Here is a 7542-nt window from a genome sequence, read left to right on the forward strand (position 1 = left end):
CCCCGCGGGGAGCGAGGCGAGGAAGAGGCACTTCCTGCCTCGGCCCCCCGCCCCGGGCCGATACCCGAGTGTTTCGGAGAAGCCGACCCGGAGGGGCTCTGCGGCTCCCCACGGGCTCTGAGCCCAACACCCGCCCGTCGCACTCACTCGGAGCCGCCGTGAGATCCGCGGCCGCCAGCGGCTCTTCGCTCCTCGGCTGGGATGAAGCCCCTCAGCCACCCGAAGCTCCAGGTTTAGTCAGGCCCCGGCCTTGGCCCCGCCTCTCCCTGGTTGGGCCTCAGTGTCAATCAACCAGCATAGCTCCGCCCCGCGAAGAGTCGGTTCTCCGGGTTGGCCCAGAACGCCCTTCATTTCTAGACTCCGCCCCCTTCTCCTGCACCCTGCCCCTTCCGCTGGGCCCCGCCCCTCCTCTGGCTCACCCTCCCCCACTCCTCTTCCCTTTCGCGTCCCGGCCCACCGCTCCCAGAAGCCGCAGACCCTGGGCTAGCTCCCCGCAACTCGCCCCGCCCCTGACCCATCGTCTCGGATTCTTACAGCCAATCAAAGAAGCAAACTCTGCGGTCGGTGCTGAGCCACCCAATGCGGAGAGCTGTAGGACCCACCCCCTCCCCAGCTGAGCGCACACAACACAGCATCCACGTGAGTCAGCTTCTTAAAGGAGCCGGAGCAGCCTGTCGCCCGAGGCAGCTGTGGGGCCAGCGCGTCATCGGCGTCGCCAGGTGTGGCGGAGGCCTAGCTGCCTGGGGCCCAGTGATAACACAGGAAAATGCCAGCTGACAGCAGCGGGGGCCTCGGTAGCTCAAGTGTGCCTCGTAATTACTTTCTTGGAGGCGTCTCCCTCTTGCCATTCTCATAGAGGGCTGCCTTCTGTTCACCCCAAAAACTGATTCTAAGCATTTAGGACCAACTGAAGAAAGAAGTGTTCCAAGTGTGCCCCACTTGACTGGCAGCACCCCGAGTTTTCTCTTGGTAACGGACGTGATGATGAAAAAGTGAAGCAAGTCTGCCTGCTAGACGCAGGTTTTCAGCTACAGTCTGAGAGCTGTGTACTGGGAAGAGCAGATGTGCCCTAAACCACCTCAATGCTTAAGATGGAAGGCTTCCATGACAGTACCTTCGAAAGTCCCAGATAACCCCATGAATGATCTTGGACTGGCTCTTAGGGTACAGCATACATATTTATTGCCTAACACGTGACTAAAGTATGTTTCTTATAAATTACACCATTGCACATTGTATTACGGTGGGATTGTGAGTCCCCTCCCACGCCCCCAAGCTCTGTCTAGAAGTCCTAATTCCTATGTTGATGTCCATCCTTCAGAATGGATTTGACATAGGGTGTTTCCAAGAGGTGACTGCAAATGAGGTCTTCAGGGTAGGTTCTAAAACAACCTAAAAGGTGTCCCTGTGAATAAAGGAGATTAGAATATAAGGTGACACCAGAGATGTGTGCACAGGAAGAAAAGAACACCAGCAAAGTCATCCCTAGAGGCAATGTCCCGTTACTGTGAGACACTTCTGGGGTAGGGAGGTACCCTTTCCCCCACACCACTCTACAGGCCTCAGGGTGCTATGACCCAGACTTCCTGAGCTGGGGAACTACTGGGAGGAAGCTGAGTGGTCAGCTGAAGCTGTATAACAGAAGCAGGTGGGTCCTGACTCTTGCTTCTCCAAACCCAGGGATTCAGAGGGACTTGGAGATGTGTGGAGGACAGTCAAGTAGGGGCTCTTGAAAGAGCTGTGTTTGAGAGACAGAGGGGAGGCTGTTTTGGGCAGAGTTCATGGCTGCTGCTACCCTGACTTGGACTTTGATTTTGCTCCTTTGACCCAGACCCGCCTCACCACTTTCTTGCTCTTTCCTGCCAGAAGGTATCTTATTCTGGTGACAAGCTTTTGAATCTCTCTGGCCCCACTTTGGGCCATGTCTGTTTGGCTGGTCATTTACACTCTGAGGAATATTCTTTTTTCTCTATACACACTAATTCTGTCAACGATCACACGAAGAGTCTGCTTCCTTTGTCTTGGTACAGCAGATGACAGGATCCCTTTTACAGCATACACACATAATAGTTTGGGGTCCTGGATGCCCTAGGGTCACATGCTAACACTCCCACATTAACTAATATTATGTAACTTTACCTGTCTCCTCAGAGAAGCACTTTCTTTGGAAATGATTTTTTACTGTCTCCTTGTTATAAGGAAATAATTGTTTGTGCAGTCCATCTTGGCCTTGTCTTATTCAACTGAGATACTCACCAAGAGGATGAACCCTTTGAGTTTGGTTCCACAGTCCACAAATGATTATAATTTTGCACAGTTCTTTCCAATCATTTTGCCACGAATATCTGCATAAACATCCTTATACATCTATAAGTTCATGTGTGAATATTATCACCAATCCATAGAAGTTATTGCTAGTTTGTAGTTTCTTTTTTAATAATGATATACAATGTTATCAAACATCTTTATAGTGCCTGTTGAGGTAAACTGTGCCCCCCCCTTGTTAAACTTCTTAATGTTTTATATTACAGTAAACCATTTCCAACATTAAACTAAGTGTGTGTTTCTTAGAAAAAAGCACTATTCATCATGGTAAAGGGCAAACCTAGGTAATGGTAGTGACCAGGTTTGGACACACAGAAATGAAAAAACTTAAAAGGTTGGACACACAGAAATGAAAAAACTTAAAAGGATTTGATTACATAGGGAAGGAACAGTGGAAGAGCTAAGTGAGAGAAGAGACTGGCACGTGGCAGCATGCTGTCCTACAGTAGACAGTGTTAGCTGAGGAAACCAGGGTGCAGGTGAAAGCCATAGCGGTCTGAGAGCCCTCCTGCCCCCAGCCTGGCTCTCCTCTACTGTTAGTTGCCAGGAGTCCCCATTCTAGGTGGGAGTCAGAGATGGAGACTCCAAAGCTCTACTTTTTACCATTAAGTTTACTATGAGTGTCACCCTCCGGCTTGAATTTGTTCCTTGATATTCCTCTCTTTCTCTTTTTTAAAGATTTATTGTTTGTTTATGCATACAAGAACTGGGGTACAGGCCAGAAATACATTGGTGAGAGGACTAACCAGAGACAAAGTGGGAAGCAGAAGAGGCAGATGACTGCAAATACACTGCTGAGGGGAGCAGCAGCAGGTCAGAGAGGTCTTCTGCACCCTGAAGGTCACCTCCCTGGCCGGGATGGAACTCAGGCTGCAGTAGCTGCGGACTTTAATCCATGGCACCACCAGGGAGGGCCCTGTTCCCCTCGTAATCACTAACAAGTGCTAACTCTGATGTTATTTGAGTTGCATAAAATCACTTTTGATACACACCATTTGTACATGATACATACACATTTGATACACACCAACATACCTTGGTGGGTTTTCTTTTTTTTTAACTACTCAAATTCTCTTTAAAAATTTTAGACATTGGCCCTCCCTGGTGGTGCAGCGGGTTAAAGCACAGCATTAAGAATCTGAAACCACTTCCGCATGAGTTCGATTCCCGCCTACCCCGGAGGTGACCACATGGCGCGGCAGACCTCTCCTGACCCGCCCGCTGCTCCCCTCAGCAGTGTACTTCGTCGATCTGCCTGTTCTGCTCCCCACTCTGTCTCTGGTGAAGCCTCTCGCCGCCCCTGAGTCTCTGGCCTGTACCCCAGTTCTGTATGCACAAATAAATAAAATCTTAAAAAAAAAATTTAGACATCGATGGCTCTGCAAGAGCTTTCTCCCATCTCAAACCCTCAAACCCTCAAACCCTTCCCACATGTCCTCCCTAAAGAAACAAAATATCCATACTTTGCACCATTCAAATAGTTTTTTAAAACATAAGATCCAAAATTACTTTCCTTTCCCAGAACACATTAGTACTTTTAAACCACAATACAGCATGCTAAATGGCATTTCTTTTTCAAAATTAGCTTACTGACTATTTTTGGGAGAGAAGGATCCATTCAAGTCTTTAGAGAAAATATAAAGTCTCTGTTACTGAAAGCAAAGAAATAACCTCCCTGCCCCCCTGGAGTAGTTGAGTACTTTCTGTCTGATAGGACCCCCAAAGGGTAATGCAACATAATGACTATAAGCCACAGTGAGATTCTTAGGATACACTTCTGTTGATGCTTCATGGTCTTTTCCTGTCCTGATTTTGCTTCTCTTATTTTGAAGGACTCTCAGACTGGTGCTGCTCCTTTAGAGGCAAGGCCACCTTTCAAGTGGGTGCTTCTTACACTATCTATCCTCAGTCCCATTTCCTCCTCACACTTTCCACAGCCTAATAAATCACCTGGCTCTACAAGCACTGAAGCACTTGGGCCTCCACCCACCTGTCTTGCTCTCTGCAGACAATCATGCCTCATGATTTTGAATCATATTAAGACTGTTGGAAAAGAGCCACCTCAAAATGTCTCTATCTCAATATTTTTCTTACTTCATTTACTGGCACTTTCTCCAGTATTGGATGAAAGACAACCTCTTCTTTCCCAAGCCTGATGGACTCACCTACACGTAGAGAAAGAACACATTCTGCGTCTCAAAACTCAATCTTTCCTCCACAGAATCTACATCTTCTCTCAACAGCAGGGAAAACCAACACATGCTTCCTTAAATATAGGTTCGTCACTCCCTTTTCATGCTTGTTAATGGACCACAATCCCCCCAATTCCTTCAACCATACCAAGTATTTCTTGTTTGAGCCTACATAAAACTGCCCTACCGTCATGTCCAGCACCCTAGTTTAGACCCTTGTGATCTCTTATAATATCTTCTCTGTCTTTCCCTTGTACTCCATTAACATTACATTTGTTTCCTCCCCTCCTGAAAGGTGGAGGCGACCTCAACAAGGGTCAGGACTGACTCATCCCAGGGACTGATAGGAATTTGGATTCTAAATGCTTCATGGATCAGAGCTGCTGTAGTTGAGTGGGGATGCATCATATTCTTTACTTTAACCTGTAATTATGAGAACTCTGGGTAATCTAAACAGAATAGCTCCTTAAGGGAGAACTATATATGTAACATATATATAAAACTATAATCACAAATGAGTAGCTAACATAAAGATATCAATCAATCATTCAGAGTTGCGCCCCTGCTTCTTTATTAAGAATTATCTCATGGGTCATTGTTTATTAAATTCAAGCAAATCTCTTTAGACTGCAGATTCTATGTAGTATTGGGATTTTCAAACTTTCATTTTCTTGGCTTTAACAGTGTGGTGGTCATCTGTAACAGGCAGAGTAATGCCCCCTCCCCCCACCCACTGTCTACATCTTAATCCCTGGAACCTGTGAATGCTGCCTCCCATTGTGGGGTCAGTCTCCCCAAAAGCTTCAGATAGACTTCTCTCAAGAAGCCAAGGGTAGGTCTCTTGTCACATTGCTATGGGAACTGAAGGTTAGTGGAGGCCATGGGAGCCCTGGGTCTTTCATCTTCACTTAAAGAGTGCAGATTAGTTTGAACTGAACAGTGAGGGCCTTGAAGGCTAGGAGAAGCTTCTGTCCTTGTCTAGGTTTTTAGCCCTACCCTCTCAAGAAAAAAAAAGATCATTTACTAACTTCCTGCTTTCTTTCCTGATGTAGAAGCATTCACCGATCCCTCTCCACCCCCCTTTTGGGACATAGAAGAATGTAGTTTGGGGAGTTTCATCCAGCTGTAGGTTTATCAGTGAAGCTCTCTAAAAGTTTGATTTTTACTCTCAAAACAGGATGAGATAAACTCCATTTTTTCCTGCTATGTGAAGTCACCCCCTGATGCCCCAGAGCCATAAATGCAGAATAACCTATCCCTTTCTATTCCATTATTCCTTATACTTCACAACCATGTAAATCTCCATAGGTGTGTAATTAAGTATATTCTTCTTTCCTTGCTAACCCATCTGATGTGGATTACTCATCCAGCCTAAGTGCGGCCTCTGCACCACTTAGGGCCTCTGGACCTGTATGTGTGTAAAAGAATGGGGCCTGGCACTCCTGCATGACTGCCTCAAGACAATGGCCCACACCGCGAGGCAGTCAGGGATGTAGAGGGAGACATGTGACTGCTGGTTGGCCGTGGTCTGAGGTGGTCTGAGAGTAGCTCGGAAACTATACCAAGCACCTGCGAGGGAAGTTCTCCCTGTATATATGGCCGACATGTCCCTCCTGTTCCCCACTACAGTTGGCTGCCCTTTGTCTCCCCTGGACTTGGCTTCTCCTGCCATTGTCTCATAATCAATCATGCTTGTCCATTCCTGCTCATGTGAAGTCATGAGCAAGTCTTGCCTTGCAAATCTGCTCCAAACTTATCCCCCAGTATGTCCCTGGGGATGTGCTGGCCTGTTCCTGACCAGAAGACCAGAGATGAACCTGGAGAGGTGGGGATTGCCCCTTGTGCTCCAACACAGAGCAAAGGAATCTTCAAATAAGGTTATTCTGGATTATCCAGGTGGTCCAAATGTAATAACAGGAGCCTCCTTAAGAAGGTAGTAGGAATGCCAATAAACATGTAAAAAGATATCCATCATCACTAATCCTTAGAGTGGTATAAGTCAGAACACAGTGACCACATCATACCCAACCAGGATGACAATTGTACAAAGAGAAAAACCCACTGGAAAACAGTGTTTGCAAGAATGTGGAGAAGCTGGAACCCTTATGCTCTATTGGGAGTGTAAATGATACAGCTGCTATGGAAGATAGCATGGTGCTTTCTCAAACCCACCCAACCCAACAATCCCACTTTGGGATAGAAAGCATCTGAGTCTTTGCAAAATAATTGTACCTTCATGTTTGCAGCAGCATTATTCACAATTGCCAAAAGATACAAGCAAACTCAGTGTTTATCAATGGTCAAAATGATTAAAAGAAAAGTATATATAGACAAGGGAATATTCTTCAGCATCAAGGGTGAAGTTTACATATGCTATGACACAAATAAATCTTCAGTACATTTTGCCAAGTGAATAAACCAGCCATGAAGGGACAAATATTGTATGACTCCACCTGTGGGTGGTACCTGGGATAGTCAAAATCTTAGAAACAGAAAGAGGAATTGTGGTTCCCAGGGGTTAAGAGGAAGGGTAAATGAGAACTTGTTTGTTCATGGTGTATAGTTTCATTTTTGCAAGATGAAAAAGTTCTGAAAGTGGCTGTACAACAATGTGAAAATACTTAGTACTTAAATGTACCCTTAAAAATGGTGAAGATGGTAAATTGTAGGTTATGAGTAAGTTACCACAATTTAAGGAAAAAATAAAGTTTTCTAACTAAAAAACAAACAAGGAAAGGGACATAGGATCAGAGAATATGGGAGATGGAAAGCAGAGACTGGAGCGATTTTTTTAAAGATTTATTTATTCTGCATACAGAGCTAGGGTGCAGGCCAGAGGTGCAGGGGCAGATTCACCAGAGACAGAGTGGGGAGCAGAACAGGCCGGCTGCCAAAGTACACTGCTGAGGGGAGCAGCGGGTGGGTCGGAAAGGTCTGCTGCGCCATGTGGGTCACCTCGGGGACCAGGGATTGAACTCACCCTAAAGGGGCTGGGTGGCTTGCAGTACTGTGCTTTAACCCGCTA

General features: G+C 46.3%; 1 protein-coding gene across 1 annotated transcript in view; it reads right to left on the reverse strand.

Moving 5' to 3' along the window:
• YPEL5 (yippee-like 5 (Drosophila)) overlaps nucleotides 1-366 on the reverse strand; it is an 11086-nt gene extending 10720 nt beyond the window's left edge. The window contains exon 1 of the mRNA XM_004686324.2: nucleotides 148-366. The gene's annotated coding sequence lies outside the window, so the exon portion shown is untranslated. The remainder of the gene's footprint in view (nucleotides 1-147) is intronic.
• Nucleotides 367-7542: the final 7176 nt, after the last annotated feature.

The sequence above is a fragment of the Condylura cristata genome, unplaced genomic scaffold, assembly GCF_000260355.1.
Source record: "Condylura cristata isolate star-nosed mole 26May11 unplaced genomic scaffold, ConCri1.0 scaffold00020, whole genome shotgun sequence".
NCBI lineage: Eukaryota > Metazoa > Chordata > Mammalia > Eulipotyphla > Talpidae > Condylura > Condylura cristata.